This window comes from Phocoena phocoena, chromosome 4 (assembly GCF_963924675.1).
Source record: "Phocoena phocoena chromosome 4, mPhoPho1.1, whole genome shotgun sequence".
In the NCBI taxonomy this organism is placed as follows: domain Eukaryota; kingdom Metazoa; phylum Chordata; class Mammalia; order Artiodactyla; family Phocoenidae; genus Phocoena; species Phocoena phocoena.
The window spans coordinates 119,087,180-119,107,955 of NC_089222.1; positions in this window are offsets into that span (position 1 = coordinate 119,087,180).

A 20,776-nucleotide genomic window follows, 5' to 3' on the forward strand; every position below is an offset into this window, starting at 1 on the left:
ATCATCCTCCTGCCAGCTCAAGATAATTAAAAATGAGCAACATGGAAAAAGACTTGAGTCAACTCATGCCATCTTTGAAGTCTGAGAAAATGAAAAATTCTCTTCTCATTTTTTTTTTTTATGGACTTGTGATTCTAGGTTGTCCTTTTGGCAAATATATTTTAAAGCTGGTAAGACAAAAATAGTACATAAAGGGGTTTTTTTTAATAAATAAATCATTCTTATTATCACCTATGCTACAAAGAAGTATGCTGTCGTGAATTAGATATCAGAATTTAGTACTACAGTATAAATTCTGATCCTTACTCTTGGTGACATGCTTCCCCTTAACTACATCACTCCCTCATATTTGCTGCCACTATTATAATGACAGTGATGGTAGTCCACGGATGTGAGAAGCTATAAGACCAATAACTCATGTATGCAAAGTGTTTTATTTTTTTAAAGAATTAAAATAATTAGTGCAAACAGATATCATAAAAGCAGGTTACACTAAGCAAACTCTCTTGGTTCCTCCCAAAGCAATACCAGATTTAAAATGAGCATTCATGATTTTCTAATCAAGGTTACAGCTTCTGATAATTAATGCACACTGAAAGGCAGTGTGGAATAAAAATATAAGCAGGACTTTTAATATCAGACAAATATGTTAATGTCTAGGCTCCCCTACAACCTCTAGTTTAAAACTTAATTACTTTATCTGAAAAATAACCAAACAGAATTACCAGGTTAAGTATATGGAAATGTCTACTCCATGCTTGTCCTAGGTACTTGGCACACAGGAGGTATCAAACACGTTTACTTTCATCCTGAATCCCCTTTTATGGTTTTGACCCTGAGTAATTTGATCCTCTAATAAGCTTGCTCAGTCATTAGGAATGTAAACTAAGAAAAGTAATACAGTTGGACCCTACCACTTTGAGTCCAAAATGTTTTCCAGATCCTAATTCATAGAAGCTAATTTACCAATCTGGGATATTTTATTAAAGAAATTCCCAATTGTTCACTAGAAGTTTGTCCTAAAACTTTCTTTGTGAAAGGAACTCTGTGTATTAGATCTTAATCCAAGTTGTATTTGTCAAAGATGTTTTAACTATCATGTTTTAACCTTAAAGTTAAAGAGCAGCAGTAAACTAAAGCAGTTATTTACTAATTTCATAAAGGTTAAGGGCACCCGGAAATGATTTATTTGGGGATTTAACTGATAGTTAACATCATAACACACTCAGTAAGCTAAAAAACACAAAATCTTGTATTGCTGGCGCGTGCGTAGCCTTATAGGCATTGCTAAAAGTTAAATGTATGTATGTGTGATGGGATTTGACTCTCTTCATTTTCACTCCCTTCTGAGATCATGCATGCTTAAATAGAGTGTTTAAAGAAAATCATCTTCATGAATCAAGGCTTACCACAAATACACATCAGGGTGTAATTGGCATTTATTAAAGACAAATACATCTATAAAGGATAGGTAGTAAGAAAAATATATTTTTCTCCATGAACAAAACATAGTGAGTAACTAGATTCTTTCTGGTGAAAGGAAAGTTTTATCCTAAACTTTGCACTTTTTTTTTTTTCATTTATCTGCTTTGTGTGTGCAGCCTCTTATATCCTTTCTGAAAACTACCAACGCTTTGCTTGAAGATATAATGAGCTAACAGATTCCTACAGTCTCACACAATCATTGTGCATTCAATCAGCATTACACGGGAATATATGTATTTGTGTATTTGGATGGGTGATTAATACAGTCAATTAACTCATTTCATAGACGGTACGAGAAGTGCTCCTTGATGTCCTAGGGTAATGATCAGTTTTCTCCCCAGTAAGGTAGGAATTACCATGCTGTGTTTGGTCATTCTCAATCACCCTTTGAGGTATTTCAGGTCCAATTCGGGGGATGGAGTGCTTTTCTACTTTCTTGGGTCCAAGGAGGTGCTACTGAAAAACAGCTTTCGAAGTTGCACCATGTTCCATGGCTGACCGACAGAATTAAAGTATTTCAGAAGGTAGACTTTTAAAAAAATTACAAGTAATTATAATTTACAGAAGCAGAGACCCCCGTACTGAGATCTTACCTTATGCATTATAACTTTCCATGTTCAATACCATGAGAGCATATAACCTAAGCCTTGTGGCAATATTGCCTCCTCTTAAATTCTTAAAGAACTGCTTTCATCGCAATTTACAAGATAGTTAAGCACCAGTGGCCAAGGACATTTTTTTTCTTTAAAAAATTCTTTGCTGCCTTCAGCTAAATTGAATTCCTCGTTGTTGTTGTTTACCTTCTACTTCTTTATAGGCTCTCGTTTTTATTAGAACGTGAGCATTGTGAAGTAAAAAAACAATTGCAGATGATCAAAGAATATCTGTTAAAGTAATCATGCTGACAGTACTAAGGGTGTCCTCAGGAAGCAAGAATGTTGCTGTATTGTCTCCATTCCTATTTTATGATCATTAAAGGGATTTCAAGGATGATGCCACCCTTAGTCCTTGGCTGTCCCTTCTCTTCAACACTCACACTTAACATTACAGATTACAGAACAGGAATCTACTCTATAAGCATGCAGTTTGAAGCATCTGTTCTACATTTGTTACTGAACTCACATGATGTTCTGGGCATTTTGTTGATTGCAGGGTGTGAACAATTTCAAATTGATACCTATATACAAATTAATACTAATGTTTATCATCAGTTTCTGTCTATTGTTAGATTTTTCAGGATCTGATCGGTATCTCTCTCTCTTGGTCTATCTTCTTTTTCCTGGTTCTTAGAGAAACCTTAACCTTTATGCATGGCTTTCTGGCTGTAACAACGTGTTTTAGAATGCTTCTTCAGCAAGCAGTCCATGACCACATATCTCAAATATATCATTCTTTTCCAACTTAAAAAGTCTTTCCTAATAGTATTTTTGTTAATGTTCCAGACTAAGACAACTCCAAATTGCTGTTCTCCAGCTGAAACTCTGTTTCAGTTAAATCCATTTTCTAGGTTGGCTCATTCTCATTCACGCTCGGTTTCTTTTTCTCTTTCATTTTTCACGCTTTACTCATCACCTCTTCTCTAATTATGTTGGCAACTCTTTGGAAACGTAAAATTAGAGTTTTAGACTTGGCATGAACCCGAGGCCCACTAAGGTCATAATTGCTCATATTAAAGAGAAAATTTAGAAAATGTCCTAGCCTTGTGAAAAAACCTAGATGCCTTTTTAAAGAATCAACACTATCATCTTATCTTGGCGTTTGCAGACAATTCCTCGTCCTATTTATCTTTCTGTTCATGGTGCCTAGCACACAGGAGGGGGTCAGTGAATTCCTGTTGAAATAGCTATGAATCTTTATACCATATTTGAAGATATTTTTAACACAAGATGAGTTAAATTTTATCTTCCCAAACACAGATGTGGTAATTATGCATTTTTCTGATCATGAACAGGAGTTTGAATGTTTTATAACTATGTCTTGATAATTCTTCATCGAGATTCTATTGCTCTAGAGGAAAGAATCAGGGCCCTATTTTTTCTGTTTCCCCTCAGACCATTTCTAGACAATTAGTATTAGCATTAATATTTTCATGATTTTTATATTAGAAGATGCAAACTTGTTTGCTGAGTATGATTCTCTTTGAGAACTCCTGGTGGTTTGCTACACATGGGAATGTGACAAGCTATTTTGATAGTGGAATTTTGAGAAATATTATGCTAAGGATATAAGATATATACCCAAAGCACACACATTAAAACACACTAGAGAAGAAAAATAGAAATTTTCCTTGTTGACAAAGCTTCTCACTGTACTCTCACCAAGGTCTTTTACCATCTCTCTCACCAAGATCTAATTTTGCCTCGTAGGTTTATTCTGTTTTGTTTTGTTTTCAGTCACTAATGAGAATAATATCAGCTATTTGGCTGTCCACTTGAATTACTCAGTTTAGTATTGAACCAGATTGGTCTCTGACCACTAGACACAGCAAGCATCCTAAAAGATGGACTTATAACATATTGAATCAAAAGTGTGGGAAAGGGAGGGGGAATTATCTGGACATGCTGTGTGACTTGAGAAAAATAATTTTGGTGTTTCTATACATAATTGGAGAAGTCTTAAAATATAGACAGGTACTTCTTGCCTCATTTCTGTCATGTTAGATATTTCATGGTTGGTTTTTTTTTTTTTTTCCCAGTGAAACAGGTTCATAAAGATGAAAGCTCACTCACTATTTTAGGCTGAACCTTGAAAAGGATTTGCACCTCAGTTGGGCATAAGTGTTCCCGGGCTCTGTTGTATTTGGTCAAAAAACATATTTGATCATTTTATCCAAAGGTTATAAAGTCCTCTAAGCTTAACTCTTACAAATTCAAGTTTATAAGAGACTTTTTGATAGAAAAAAGCAAACTACCATGTATATATAGACACCTATACTATGTTTGCTGGTCAAAGATTTTCTTCTCAGTATAATAGACAATTTGGGAAACGATATTAGTGTTTGTATGAAGCTTACAGATTATAAAATCAAAATAAATAGTGTACATTAACCCTAATGATATACCAGATAATTATCACCTGAAGTTCCAGTCAGGTGGCGAGGAGTCCTCAACTTGGTTGGGGAAGAGGTTCCTTCAAATGGACTCTGTTATCGCCTCCCTTTTTAGTATTCATTTAGATCATTCACCATTTATAGGTGAAATAAATCATAATAATGCTGATGTAGCTCAAAATAGACAAAAATAACTTTGAAAAGTAAAACTACAAAGAACAAACCAGTCGCCAACAAATCAAAGCATTTCACTGGCACAGATGTATATTTTGATCCTTTTTGTTTGTTTGCCTACTTGTCTGTTTTTGATTTAAGCAGGTAGCAGTTTACCTAGCAAAGTTTTAAATACAAAATAAAGTTGGATTAGATTATCTGTAATATTGCTGCCGGAGTTAGACATTTATGATTTCACAAATATATAACAGAAGTCACCAAACAACTATACTATTTTGTGTCCTTTCTGAATTTTGGAAAGTAGACTCTGATTTTCTTTTAATCAGCAGAAACAAATCAAAGGCCTCTTATGTGAGCACTATGGTCAGCAAAGGGTGATTATGAGTGTACAGAAGTCATCACTCTTAAGAAGCTTGCAATGCTCCTAGGGAGAAAGCACCTAGAAATAAAAGGAAAGCTAAGAATTGTAAGTTGGTTCTAAGTGCTCAAGAAGGGTTACAAGGGATACCTTCTTCAGACTTAGGAAAGATTTGGGCTCTTTTTTAATGTGACCTGGAGCCGTCAGAGAAGGCTTTTGGAATAGATCTGTTTTGAAAATTGTTCTGAAAGAAAATTAGAGATGGAAAAACCACCACCACCAACGACAAAATCTCAGTGAACTGTATTTCTGTTCCCAACCTCAGGACCCATGGGAAAACACACATTTTACATGGAGAAAATGGGCCTATTAACAATTGCCCCTGGGCATCATAGAGATGATCTATGAGCAAAAAGAAGATTAATATTCATTGCATGTTGCTTCTCTGGCTGGACTTAATCACTGGTTTGATGATCCAAATCAAACTATGTGTCCCAATGAATAATTATGTAAATATAATATAAAATGGTAGGGGCACTTTTGTATTTGTGGGTGAGTGGATATGAATAGAGACACGTTTTTTCACCTCTTGCATAAATCTCTCTCTCTCTCTCTCTCTCTCTCTCTCTCTCTCTCTCTCTCTATATATATATATATATATATATATCTGCCAAAAACTTTTAGGTCTTTTCTGATTTAGTTGAAATGTTACAGCCTCAAGATGGTACGGAGACATGTATAATATACATGTCTTATTACCATAAGAAGTAATAATGTGTATGAAACATGCTTCATTTCCCACTTGTCTACTTCTAAAGTCCTGCTCCTTTCCAATTTTCCTTGTGTCAGTCAATGGCACCAACATCCACCAAGTACCTCAAGCGTAAAACCAAGGTGTGATCTTGGATTTCTCTCTTTTTCTGATACCCACGTCTCTTCCATCAGCAAGTCCTGCCAACTAACTCTGTTCCAGTATAACCACTCCTCCCTAGCTCCAAGGCCTCCAGTCTTCCTTGAGTCACTGTCATCTCTTGTGGAGGCTGTTGCAGTGGTCTCTAACTGGTATTTCTGTTTCCACTCTTCCCCCTAGAGTTAACTTTCCAAACGACAGTCAAGGTGATTTTTAAAAGCCCTCCAGTGACTTCTCAGAAAAGAAAAAATCCCAAGTCCTTACCCTTGCCTGCTTGAGCCTGCATGATGAGATCTCTCCCTATACGCTGACTTCACCTCCTACTACTTTCCCACTTGTGCATTCTGTCCTCGTGATGCTGGCATTCATGGAGTTCCTCTAAAATGCCATGCTCCTTCTAGCCTGGAACACTCTTTCACACAACCTTCATATGAATTTCTCCTTACTACATTCAGACCACTACTAAACTGTAACTTCCTCAGAAAGACCTCTGACCTCCCAACCACTACTTGCAACTCATTACTCTCTATTCCCTTACCCTAATTTGTTTTATGTCATTAATACTTGTCAATACCTAGACTCATGTTATATATTTGTTTATCGTCTCTTTCCTTGATGTAAGCTCCATAAGAGCAAATAATGTCTCTCTTGCTCATCTGTAGCACCTAGGAGAATTCAGGGCACATAAGAATTATTCTATTAGTATTTGTTGAATAAATTTGTTAAAGAACGTGGAGCGTAGTTTGCAAGACTTCATCTAAGTGAGAAATTTTTCTATAGCCAGGAAGACCTGGATTTAAATCTCAGTTTGGACTCATGCATAACTTCTGGATTGGGGGAAATCACCAAACACTTGAGTTTTCTTTTGCAAAAATGAGAATAACATTACCTATCAGGATAATTTGTAGAGAGGATTAGAGGTAATGAGCAGTATAAACACAATAGTTGGCCAATACAGATGTTTACTAATAAGAGTAATAATAATGATGATGATGATAAATATAAGAGTAACATGAACGTTCCCTGAATTCTGGCCAGTCTATCACCAAAGAAGCAAAAACCCAAAAATACCCACCCTTCAGTTTATTATCAGGCACTTCTATTAGGCACTTGAATATGCACCCTTGGGAAATAAATAAGAACCAAAGCTTAAATAGTTTAAAGTCATATGGGACAAAACAATGAAAAATACACAAGAGAGAACAATCTTACACTGGAAAAGAAATTGATCAAATGACCTAATGTATCTTTTTACTATTTCTAGGCAGAGCATGTATGTTTAATTCATAGAATTCTTCACTGCTTCTGTGTTGGAATACACTTAGATGAAAATTGCATTCCTATCAACAAAATTGGATTAAAAAAACCTCACACACCAAAGATTTCAGTATTGAAGAGTTTTTCTATACAATATATTAAAGTTCATTGACTAGATTAATCCCCACTTGCACTTTGTGTGAATTATAAAAAGGTCCCTTTCCTCTGTGCAGAGGCCACATGCACATTTGCAGGTGTAATTGGACTCGTGCTTGTGGTTTGGTAAGCAGAGTATGAGCTGGATTTCAGCCTCACTCGCTCCCTAGCCAGTGTCCTTTTTAGAGATCCTCACCCAAACAACCATAGGCAGGGGCCCTGTAAATATTAGACAATGAATACGATGACAGAATAGGATTCTGAATAAGGTGAACTGAAGATAGGTCCATGGTTTCAGCTCAGTTATGCTTTCCTTCAACTGGAAATTTGAACAGTCTGCTGAATAAATGAGACATATGGTTTCGATAACAGGAAGACAATTATAATCATGTCATATTTAATTATAGCTCACTGATTATTGTTAATTCAAATTCTAAAAAAAAAAATGCTATTACCCAAGTAGCATGTTTGTGAATTTTGTTGTTGTTGCATTGGTTCTTAGTTGCAGCAGGCAGCTCCTTAGTTGTGGCAGTGGGGCTCCTTAGTTGCAGCAGGTGGGCTCCTTAGTTGCAGCTCGCAGGATCCTTAGTCATGGCTCACTGGCTCCTTAGTTGCTGCTCGCGAGCTCCTTAGTTACGGCATGCGGACTCTTAGTTGCAGCATGCATGTGGGATCTAGTTCCTGGACCAGGGATCGAACCTGGGCCCCCTGCATTAAGAGTGTGGAGTTTTAACCACTGCGCCACCAGGGAAGTCCCATTTGTGAATATTTTAAGGCTAAAACATATTTGGATAAATTTGTTGTGGTAAGGAGGTCAGGGTAGGAAAGGGAGGAGTTGATCGGGACCTGAATTTGAGTCATCCCTCTGCTTAGAGAGTACCTTCAAGCTCAGTTTAATTCTGTTGATCTTTATTGAGCATCCACTCCTCTGATGGAGAATACAGTTGTTAACAGTTTCAGACCTTATGAAAGCAACACCTGGGAGCACAGTATCTGTATATGTATCAGGGTACAGTCATATCAATGCCTTAACAAAGAATGCAGGTCAAAGGAAGAAAAGTCTACGCACTAACAGGTAGATCAGAAAAGTTTAATGGGTGAAGCAGTCTTTCATTTGGAACCTTTCAAGGCCAAGACCACTCTGTCTTGTTAATGTTAACATCCTAGTTGTCGACATTAAGGCTGGTCCTTTGAACAACTGGAAAAACAAAAATGTTCAGCTGGAGGTAAACAACATGAACAAAGGCAGAGATGAAAAAACAAAGGTACAGCCTCTTCAGGGAACAGTAGACAATTCATTCTGGCATGAGGGCAGGGAACATACCTGGAAAGAAGGGCTTGAGTCGAGCTCAACAAGATACAAAGGAGTCATGATTTAAACTAGATTCTATAAGAGTTTGCTTTTTTCTGTTTTGCTTTCTTTTTCAAAGTAATATATTTTCTTTGAAGGCTTTCGAACATGACCAGGTCTATAATTTATAATGAATGCTTTGTCTTATGTATGTAGAATGGATCACTTGAGTGAGGGAAAGTGAGGATGGTATTTAGGAAAAAATTCTTGTGTAGGACCTTAGAGAAGCAATAAGGACTTAATGTGAGATAAAAGTGAAGATAATGAAGATGAAGGCTTGGCATCATGTCGGAACTGTTCAGAAGAAAGAAAAAATGGAGAAGAAAGAGTTAATGAGGATTCTGAAATTTTGTACCTAAGTAAACAGAAAAATGATTTTGTGATGAACAGATTGGGTAAAGCTAAAAAACATCCTTGAGCTCAGTTAATTTATAAAATAAATTTTTTCTTAAGAACAAGGGCAAGAAGGTCTACAATGTTGAGCAAGTTTGCCTTTAGATTTATTGTGGATTCTTAGCTCCTTTATAGTTCTTTAAGATAATATTAATTCCTATTTATTCATTAAGCTTCAAGACATTTTATGTAGTCATATATTTATTCACATGTTCCTGTTTTATTTCAGATAATTTAATCAGATTTGATTTGTAAATGTAAGTGAACACACACATTTAATCAAGAATAAGTAAGACATAATACTGAATTAAAGCCCTTTAATGCTCATATTTGAATATCTGTCTTTTTCAGATATCATGTATACATATTTCCCTTTTAACTCTGCTGTAGCAATGATGATTTACTTTTTTTTCTTTTGTGGTACGCGGTCCTCTCACTGTTGTGGCCTCTCCCGTTGCGGAGCACAGGCTCCGCATGCGCAGGCTCAGCGGCCATGGCTCACGGGCTCAGCCGCTCCGCGGCATGTGGGATCCTCCCGGACCTGGGCACGAACCAGTGTCCCCTACATCGGCAGGCGGACTCTCAACCACTGCACCACCAGGGAAGCCCATACTTTTTAGCTTTTTATTTTGAGATAATTTTAGGCCTAGAGAAATGTTACAAAATAGTGCATAGAGTTTCCATATATCCTTGACCCTGCTTCCCCTAACATTAACATTGATATCTTATATAGCCATAGTTCAATTATCAAAACCAAGAAACTAACGTTGGTACTGCTAATTGATCTTAATGCTGTTAGTCTCTCAATAATTTTTATAAAAAATTAAAATGTATATAGAAAGAAGAATATTATAGCCGACTATTTATATGCTCTGAATGCTATTTTAAGCTTTTAACCAATAAGAGCTAATATGATGGACTATATACACTGTTAGCCAATAGTTATGAACACAACCTATCGCAGATGATCCTAGCACTCTATAATGGACAGTTTTTATGCTATTTATTTAGGGTTCTAACAAACAATTTTGACCGATTTTAGCTGACATAAATGTTTGCAAATAATAGAAGTTTGCAAAAAACAAAAAGTTAAAAAAAAAAAAAAGAAAACAGAGTATTGCCGGATGTAAAATGTCCTATTTACTAGTGGCCAGGAACACCATCAAGGAGATGGTTAAGACAGTGGAAACACATCAGTGGGCAATTAAGGATTGATGGAAATTATTTGACATTATTAAGGGCATTATTCATATCCCTGGAGCCTAGGAGGAGTGGCCAAAAATCTGTAAGGAAAAGGAAATGAGGTTTATGTTTGGTGAGGACTTTTATATCTATCTAATAGAATTTTCTGAGGGGCTGAGTTTTTGGCCTAGAATTGACCTACTCCAGTGAGACTTCCAGACTTATTTCACCACCCAGCCTTGTTAAATATCCTCATCCACCCAAATGCTCAAGCCAAAAACCCAGAAGTCATCCTTGACCTCTCTTTCTGTAATTTCGCAAGTCTGATTCATCAATGAGTGCTATTACTTTTACCTCATAAATGTATTTTTAAACCATCTCATTCTCTTCATCTCAACTGCTATCACCCCAGAATGTGGCTCTCTCCTCTCATACCAGAACTATTGCAATAACATCTCAATTTTTTTCTTGGAATTTATCCTTATCCCTTTCTATCCTCTTCCCCATAAATAAGCTGGATTTATATTTTTAAATCATAAATCTCATCATGCCACCCCTCCCTTAAGATTTTTCGAAGTCTTTCCACTGCACACAGATTAAAAACCTTCTTTTTAAAAAAAGACCCACAATACATCCAGATAATGGAATACTATTCAATGCTAAAAAGAAATGAGCTATCAAGCCATGAGAATGCATAGAGGAAACTTAAATGCATGTTACTAAGTGAAAGAAGTCAATCTGAAAAGGCTATATACTGTATAATTTTGACCTTATGGCATTCTGGAAAAGATTAAACTATGGAAACAGTAAAAAGATCTGTGGTTGCCAGGGGTGAGGGATGAATAGGTGGAACACAGAGGATTTTAGGGTACTGAAGCTATTCTATATTTTGATACTATAGTATGTATAATGACATGTATCTACCATTATAGCATCATACTATAGTATCACACATATACTATATATATCATATATATCATATAGTATGATACTATAATGGTGGATAGATGTTGTTATATGTTTGTCCAAACCCATAGAATGCTCAACACAAAGAGTGAATCCTAATGAACTTCCAGTGATAATAATGTGTTAATGTAGGTCCATCAGTTGTAAAAAATGTCCCACTCTGGTGAGTGATGTTGATAATGAGGGAATCTATGAATGTGAAAGCAGGAAGTATTGGGAAATCTCTGTACCCTCCTCTCAGTTTTTCTGTGAACCTATAACTGCTCTAAAATATAGTCTGTTTTTAAAAATGTCCTAAAGGCATTGCATCAATTGGCTGCAGCCTATCCATCTAAACTCATCCCTCCTTTTGCCCAGATGGGACCTGCTGCAGGTAAGATGTCCATGGCCCAGGAAGCAAAAGGGAGAACCTTCTCTCCTTCCCCACCTAGGGCTTGCGTTTCTCCTTTAGCATCTTTCTAAGGGCAGTTTCTAAAGCATAGGAACAAAGTTGCAGTAGGGAGAAGAAAGAGTTATCAGGAAGTTCTAATTTGACTGTTATTGTATTAAAGGGGCTTCCCACTGTCTAATGTGGGCAGTTGTCTTAAGCTCATAGGGTGCTTTTGGACGTGTGTCAGACGTCCCATTGGGAACATTCAACTGCAGTTCCTGTGTATGGGGTAATAGATTTTTCTCTTTTAGCTGTACCATTGTCAGCTTGCATTTTTGGGGATCTGTTTCACACACACTCTCGTGGTCTCCACCTCCTCTTTCCAGGTGCTCCTCTAGGCAGCTTCTCTTCATGCTCGAACTGAATTGTTCCATGGGCCATATTCACGCATTTTTTGCAGGAACAAACTCTGGAAATTCAAGCAAATATCAACATTGTAGGAAGCTCTCCTTTAATCTGACACTAGGGCAGCTAGCTCATCCATGTGTGTAATTTATATTGTCCAGCTAGGAGTCAAAGGCAATTTCACTCTGTCTCCAGACTTCAGCTCTCCAAGTGTTCCTACAGAAATTCCCTCACTAAAATTGATTGGAGGGCTTCCCTGGTGGCGCAGTGGTTGAAAGTCCGCCTGCCGATGCAGGGGACGCGGGTTCGTGCCCCGGTCCGGGAAGATCCCACATGCCGTGGAGCGGCTAGGCCCGTGAGCCATGGCCGCTGAGCCTGCGTTTCCGGAGCCTGTGCTCCGCAACGGGAGAGGCCACAACAGTGAGAGGCCCGCGTACTGGAAAAAAAAAAAATTGATTGGAGGGGCAGAGATAGTGCTCCCCAAAGAAATCTTTTTCAGAAAACCCTCTCATAACTCCTCATTCCGAGCCTTTTCAGTGTGTTCAGAGTCACCTACTCTGATATTCCTACAAGGAGGTCTGTCTCAAAACTTACTTTGTGGTCTATTTCATATGTAGTTACCTCAGTAAAAACCTTTTGATGTAGTGAATTGATATTTACATAAAATAGATAAGATCTTATATAAAGTGACAATTTTAATTCTCTGGTTTTTAATTTGATTTATCAAATTGGACATTTAAAAGGCATTTCAGTATATAAAGAGAAGTATAGATGACATATTGAAAAACTTTTTAATGGAAACCAAAATATTGGATGCATTTATAAAAGTATACTCTCGACATTAGGTGAAAAATTCTACAGGTAAGTGTATTAAGCATTCCCTGTAGGATTATTTTCATCTTTTACATGGTTTAATATAAATCTGCAGGAAGGGGTGAATCTAGATATTATTTGTTTAAGAGGTGAAAGATATTTGTTCGTGAGAAATTCACTAAAGGGAAGCCCCAATTAAAAATGTCAACTATAGCAATTCCATGGTAATTCTAAAGCATGTTGCTATTAATCATGTGTTTTAATATCTGGAATTTACAGTCCTGTAATGATTTATCTTTAAGGGGCTGATAAAGTACAATAAAACTTGTGATTAAGTATCTCAGTCAGCAGAAACACCTTGTAATTTAGCTTAATAGTAGTGTTTTATTAATTTCAAAGTTGTGGTTTTGGTCATAGCTTAATAATATTGATTCCAACTGCTTATCCAATATTTAGAGCTCCTTTTGGTTTTAATGAACATATTTTATCTTTCCAAAATCGATCTAATCAGTTAAAAAATTCTTAAAACTTAAATGACATATTAATTGAATATTCCTGGTTATTGTTCAGTAGAAAATAAAAGAAAATCGTATTTATTTGTAACATAAAGAAGTAATCTATATATGTGTGCTATTCAATTCATCAGTTGTTAATAAACTGAAAATACCTGATTCAATCTTTTGAATGTGTTGTGATGCCCTTAAAATTTTCAGTTGAATATTTAAACAGCTGATACAATTAAATAAAATAATCTCATTGGTGAATTATTTTACCATGTGAATAGTCAAGCTCATAGGATGCATGTTCTTGATAGAGAATGTTACATATCTTGGCTTCCAGAAGCAGATGCCTTACCTGATAGCCAAAGCAACCCAAGTTAGCACTTGCTTTTAGGAAGATACTTGTTTCATTAGCTCCTGGGAACAAAAACCATAAACTAATATGCCAAGTGTGCAGTTTTCAGTTAAGAACATTTAGGAAGCCTGAATTATTCCCTAAATGATACAGGATTGTTCTTTTGATATTGTTAACAACTGCTGCTTAATACATTAGGTTATAAGTGATGTTCCCAGAATTTAGGGAGGTTAAAAAAATTTCATATTGCAATGTCTCATTCCGGAGAGAGTCTACCGCAGGAGGCAACCACTACTCTGGGAATAAGATCCAAACTCCTCCCCGTGAGCCTGTAAGTCCTTGAGCGGTGAGTTCCCTGCTCCTCCATCCCAGCTGGCCTCAGGTCCCTCCTCCTCTGATGTCTGGCTGTGCTCTGGTAGCCCTGATCTCTATTTATTGCTTCAAATATGCTGCATATCTTTCTGCCTTGGGTCCTTCACATTCTAGTGGAGAAACTAAATGCTGTTCTTCCTATGACTAGGTCATTCTCATTTTCTAAATCTCATTTCACACATTGCCTCTGGAGACCTTTCCTCTTGGCCTTTCCTGACTACCTTCTCCATGTAGGAACTTTCTGCTCCTTGTCACTTTCATTATTCTCCATCATAGCATATAATCACTTTTTAAAATTTGTAATTATATATTTAGCATCTGGAACATTGCTAAATAGATATGCAATGAATATTTGTTGAATGGATAATGTCCTCAAAACCTGGGAAATCACAAAGGCAATAAAAAAATGTTAGTTGACTAAATGAATGGATTTAAGACCAAAAGACTACTTGATATAAAATATTGTCAATATCCATTTTACTTTATGAGTTATTTCAGAAATGACTTTTTTGAAAACAGGCCTCTATTAAATGATTCACATCCCCAAAGAACAGTTACCAGTTTATTGAAAGTTTTCATGGCTTATATTAATCTTTCAAACTGTATATAACTTTTTTTGGTCTGAATCTACGGAAGAAATAACACTCTCTAGAAATACTGTCATGTTCCAACTTTTAATCAGCTTTTTTAAAGTAAATTATGAGCTTAAATTTCAATTTATTTTCCATTTTCCAAACAGCATTTCACAAATACACACAACTGAAGAGTAGTGGCTTTTGATAGCAAAGACTGTAATACTCCAAATATCTCAATTGTAGTTTTCAAATCAGGTAGAAATTGAGAAGTGTAAGCCAGTGCACTGGGCTCCTAGAAACAGATTTGAACTTGAGGCTTTACTTTGAGGAATAATATTGACTAAGATATATTTTTTCCTAAAACCACAGTGGCACATATTTTCTTTGATTAGAGACCAGTATAGCTGATAGATTGGGTTGCACCTACAGTCCAGATTAACAATGAAAGCATATAAAGTTTTTTTTGCCCACTTAGGATATATTTATTATATTTATATATAAAATTTGAAATTTATCAAGTGCATAGATTTTATCAAAATGTAATTCATCCAGTGGCAAAGTAATGGTAAATTATATTGATTAGATTTCTTTAAAATCTCTTCAATATATAAAGTATCATTGGATATATTTAAACTGAACTTCCATGGACAAATTTTAATGTAAAAAGGAAAAATAAATTACATTTTAGCCCTATTTGTTTTTCAAATGTTAAAGAAAAATGAAGAAACAAAAGAAATACAGTTAGTGACACTGATCTTCCTTTAGCAAATCCTGCATTCCAGATAAACTTGGATAGAATGTGAAGGATGAGCCCATTTCTGACTTGAATATGAAACTTAAAATACATAAAATATTAACTACTGTGTCAGGATGCAAGTTTAAAAGCCATAGTTTTTAGGAACCCCCGTATGACTTCAGGAACATTTTTAAACAACTTGAGAGTTAAAACCAAAGCTAATAAACATATACAAATCAGCACACAAGGGTTTTTAGTTTGCTTGCCTGCATTTAAACATAAAGTGATTCTCATCTTCCTTTTATGTTTTGGCCCACCTACTTGAAATGACTTTTCTGCTTTTTAAGAAATTGTATTGTGAATGGCCTAAGCTAATCGTCACTCTAAAATGGCTCTAAAATGCCTTAGTCCATCCTGGTGCCTTTCTTCTGAACTGCTGTCCGAGGCTTGGCCTACCTAACTTTTACCTTCCCATTTCGAATTTGCTCCAAGTTCGTGGGGGCCCAGAGCATGATTTTTGCAAGTCATCTTTGGGTGTGGTGCCTGCTCAGTCTGAAAAAGGTAGCCTGGCAGGTAGATAAGAAAGAAGGGGAATAGAGTTAGGTGTTCTCAGTGGTGAAGGCCATCAAGCACAAGGAAACACAACTCAACAGTAGCCCCACTCAAAGCTATTTAAGACTATCAGAAATTGAGTTCTGGAGGTGAAGAAGAATGTCTTCTAGGCAGTGACAGTCTGGAAACTTTGACATTGGGTTCATTGGCCTGAACTTGTTTATGCAAGAGACATAGCACGAAAGATACCCCTTTCTGGTCAGAAATATTTAGGACCCCTTAAAACATAAGAGAGTACCTTCACATCTCAGACCTTATTTACAGGCTGTGTTTGAGGAAAGCCCAGCTTTAGGAACAACTTTCTATCACTAGAAAGGGAATTTTATTAATCATAGTGACAATAAAATCATCACTGACTGGTGATAGAGAAGCATGTCCTCATAATATTTTGCAGAAAAAAAAATATTGAAACAAAATTTGAATTGTATTTTCCTTAGTGGAGAAAACTTTCCCAAAGTCCAAAATGTCAGGGTCATGTAATTTGCATAAATGACATAGCGTTTTGATAAAACAACCAAAAATTATTTGATTTAAATTTGAGTTACCCTTTTATGTGTACCTTTTATATGGAACAGGTAGAATACATTTGAATAACAAATATGTTTTAAAAATTATACCCGAGAGAATTGTAAATTGTGCTCTTTTTGAAGAGATTCATTTATCATATGTTTGAGGAAATCAGGAGATATGTAAATTGAAATGCTTGAAACTGATGTGTAAAAGGAAAATATCCTCACTTATAAAATAAAGGAAAAATAATTCATTCAACTACCATTAGTGTTGGTGGACAGTGGCTTATCTTGTGCTTTCAAATAATTTATGAACGTAAAGATTATCTTAGTTTTGATATTTAAAAATAATTGAAATGATGGTTCTATTATATGTAAATGGAATACACAATCGACACGTTTCTTTTGTTTACTGAGCTATGCTTTGTGCAAGAGAACTCCTAAAAGCAAATATTTTGGTAATTTTGAGGCAAGATAAAGTTTATCAGAATTAAGTCTTTTATTGAGAGATGAGAGGAAGGTGGCATTTGTAATAAGGATTTCATATACTAATTTCAAGGTAGTAGTTTTGCTGTGCATAAATTTTTGGGGGGAATATCAAAATGGTTATATAGTAATGTCTTGCTCACATTATAGTCAATGAGAAAGAATCCTTTTTTGTAAGGTTTTCATTGTTTAAAAAGAATGATTTTTTTTTAATGAAACTTTGACAAAGATTGTACTATTAATTTTTGGTTGTATCCTATGTTGCAGTACCAGTTTAGGCATGTTTGCTTTAAATGACCATGTACACTAATTAGAAAGAAAACAATTCACCAGGAGCTATATCAAATACAGCCCTGCAAATGGTATGAGCTTTTTCCAAGGATCCATATTGTCTTTGGACTTGGCTGTTGTATTATACTTTAAATGGAATTGATTGTGTGGTTGTAATGAAAGTAACAGATTGATTTCTATCCAGTGTTACAAACAATAAATAGAAAAAAGTTCCTGTCTTGACCTGCATTCATAACTGATGGGATTTGCTGGCTTTAGACCCAATCCTTAATAAGAGATAAGATGCAAATGTAATAAAACTGGCTTCAAAGTTTAAGGATCTTTTCAATGCTCATCAAAGATGTTTCTCTTTTGCATTTAGATGTGTTGTATTGATTAGATCACAATCACCTAGGAAATGTTACATTCTTTAAATGCTATTCATAATTTATCATGTAATTAGCATTCATATGTGCCTTTATAAACACATTAAGATTATTGAAGTGGAGGTTATAACATAGTGGTATAGTTTTTAATTGTCTTTAAAATTGAATTGCCTTTTTTGGTTATTTAAGTGAATGATGATCGTTTACTTTAGATTTGACTGATTATTTTTGGTTAATAAAAATTTTTGGCTGTGGAGTAAATTTTTACATTCCAATATAATAGGTAAAGTGTAATATTAGTATATTGTAGTAGTGCATTGTAGCAGTATTTTTTCTGAAGACTATTCCTGCTGAATATCCATTCAGAATTATAATTGTATTATTTATTAAAATATGAAATACTTGTTTCCAATAGTGAACTCTTAGTCTTTTCGCCTCATTCTTTTCTTGATAATTTAGAAGATAAGCAAACATGAATATTGTAATTTTTACTCTGGTAGTCAGGATTTTATAAGGCATTTCCCCTATTCACCCTTTGTAAATAAAACTCAGGCCCACAAAACAAAGAATTTAAAATACAAAGTACAGTTGGGAACTTCACTTTGCTATAAATGAAGGAATGAAAAAAAAAAAAGGATAAAAAAGTAAAAATTCATTTGTAAGCAACAGTTTCTTCACACATTATGTGACTTTTTTTTGGATTTGTTTTATGTTTTGGGTAAAACAGTTTAGTATAATGATGCTTAGATGAGATAAAACAAAACAAAACAAAATTAAAAAAAAAAAAAACTAACACATCCGACTGCCGATGTTTCTCAGTTGTAGCTTCCAAGAGCTCTGTATTCTTCCCAGCCCACTTGATACCCTGCAGGTTGTGGCAGACAATTCACAGGAAAAGCTTAGACATCGAGCTTGCATGCTTCTTGACTCCATTTTAAACCTTTTGTTCACACCAGGGTGGCATTTTTTCACACTGCATGTGGCAGTTTTGACTCCTATCCAACTTGTCGTATAAAATCAAAGTTTGTGATTTTTTTTTACATTCACAGGACTGCTTCCTGAACTGTACTGCTGTTTGTGTCTTTCCTAGCGATTGGTGCAGAAGTTTATAGCAAAATGTGTTTTAGGGAGGGGGAGGAAGAAGAGAGCAACATGAAAAATGTCCTGGCCTAAAACACAGGAAATAAATTTTGAATAAGGCAGAGGTTGACTCTGCAGAGATCGTACATGAAAATCAAATACACTTATCACTATTTTAATTATTTTTTGCAGTATACAAGTTACAAGTTGTATAGATATACAAGTTAATTAAAAATGTATTTAATGATATCACTTTCAGGTTGCAAACGCCGTTTTTTAAAAAGCTGTCATGTGATTGCAAAAGAAAAATCTCATTCTCAAATTAATATAATTATTTTATTATTTTATAATATTCAATGAGTGCAAATGAATTTTACTTTTAGATATGATCATTCAACATACCTTACTATTTGATTTTAAGTTTAATAATGAATAAAATAAAACCTATTAAAAAATTATACTATGGAACACAACATTTAAATAATTTCTGTATCAGCTTCATCATTCTTAGTTTTCTTCTTTCCCCTCTGCTTAATTAAAAATATCATTTTAGTCCTCATTCATTTCCTTCATACTTTCAAATAATAAATTACACAGATATTTCAAATGAATTATATAAAGCCATACTTATGAAATAATAGCAGACGTAGAAAATTTTACCAAATGCAAAAGTTGTGTGCCTTGGCATGTTTCTACAGAGTAATTATTAAGAAAGATATGAAAACTATGAATAGGAAATTTCTGTACATGATCTGGCAATAGTAAATATATATATATATTTATACTTGTCCTTTGGAATTCTTATTTTGTTTAAAGACTATCTTTTATTTGTATTAAGTATATAAAAATATTCTAAAAATATTCCATAAACATGAAATAATCCCTAGAAATATTTCAATATTAATTTTGTAGAGGGTATAAGGAAAGATTTCCATTTTAATCAACAGATAAATAATGACTATAAGATTTCTTATATTTTCTGAACTTATACAGTAGTCACATTCTTTTATTTTTAAATTACTATATTTTGAACAGTAACAATTCGATCACAACATAAGGAGAAATGAAAATTCAGTTAATAGAAGGAAATATTTAATGCAGTAATAAGTATTTCTTAAGTGTTAACAAATTTTAAGGTAAAAGAATCTCATTGCAAATTTTATTAAATTTTTAGCTACAAAGCCAACTTAATTAATTGAAATAACTTTAGTTAATTCAAGTTGTATACTTGATATATTATAAAGAACAATGTTATTTTAAGAAAAAATATATAAAAGGAGTAGCTGTAGATTATAGTTTTTATTCCTTCTTCTAGGGAATACCTACATAATTTTAGTGCATCTGAATTATTCATTAAAATATTCGAAGTACGAAATGTATCTGTTATATTGAAAAAGACCTCAATTTAGAATTTAGGTTTTTCTTTCACTTTCTGGAACAACAAACTGTGATTGACAAGAACATAGCAGAGAAATAGCACTTTATTGTAAGTTCTGTAATAGTAGATTACTAGTGGACAGATAACCACTTGCTTTTCCTTTTACAGATAGAAAACTACTTTAACTACAACTCCTATAAAGTATTTGAAAATAAAGCAAAAAAGAAAAAAATATTTCAGGAATAAGTAAATCCAAATTGTTGGTGTAAATAAAATACTATTTAAAACAAACAAGATGCAATGGATTTAGTAGTCTGGAATTTTCTTGTGATGCACAGATATTTTATCAAGCACAATTTTTTTTTTAAACCTGTCTTTAGTTAATTAAAATCTGTCCTCATTAGAAAAAGAAAGAAAATAAAAAGTATTTATACTTGAATACAAAAGTTTTATAAAGATCAAATAAAATTCTGTCATTAAAAACAAATGACTGAAAACAAATAAAATATCCAAATAAACACATACCTATTTAATTGAAATTTGTACTAAGTCCTAACTTAAAACCTAATGGCATCTGGAAATCTAATAAACCATTGAAATTAAGAATATGGAAAAGACAAAAATAACCATCATCTAAAGAAATTTTTT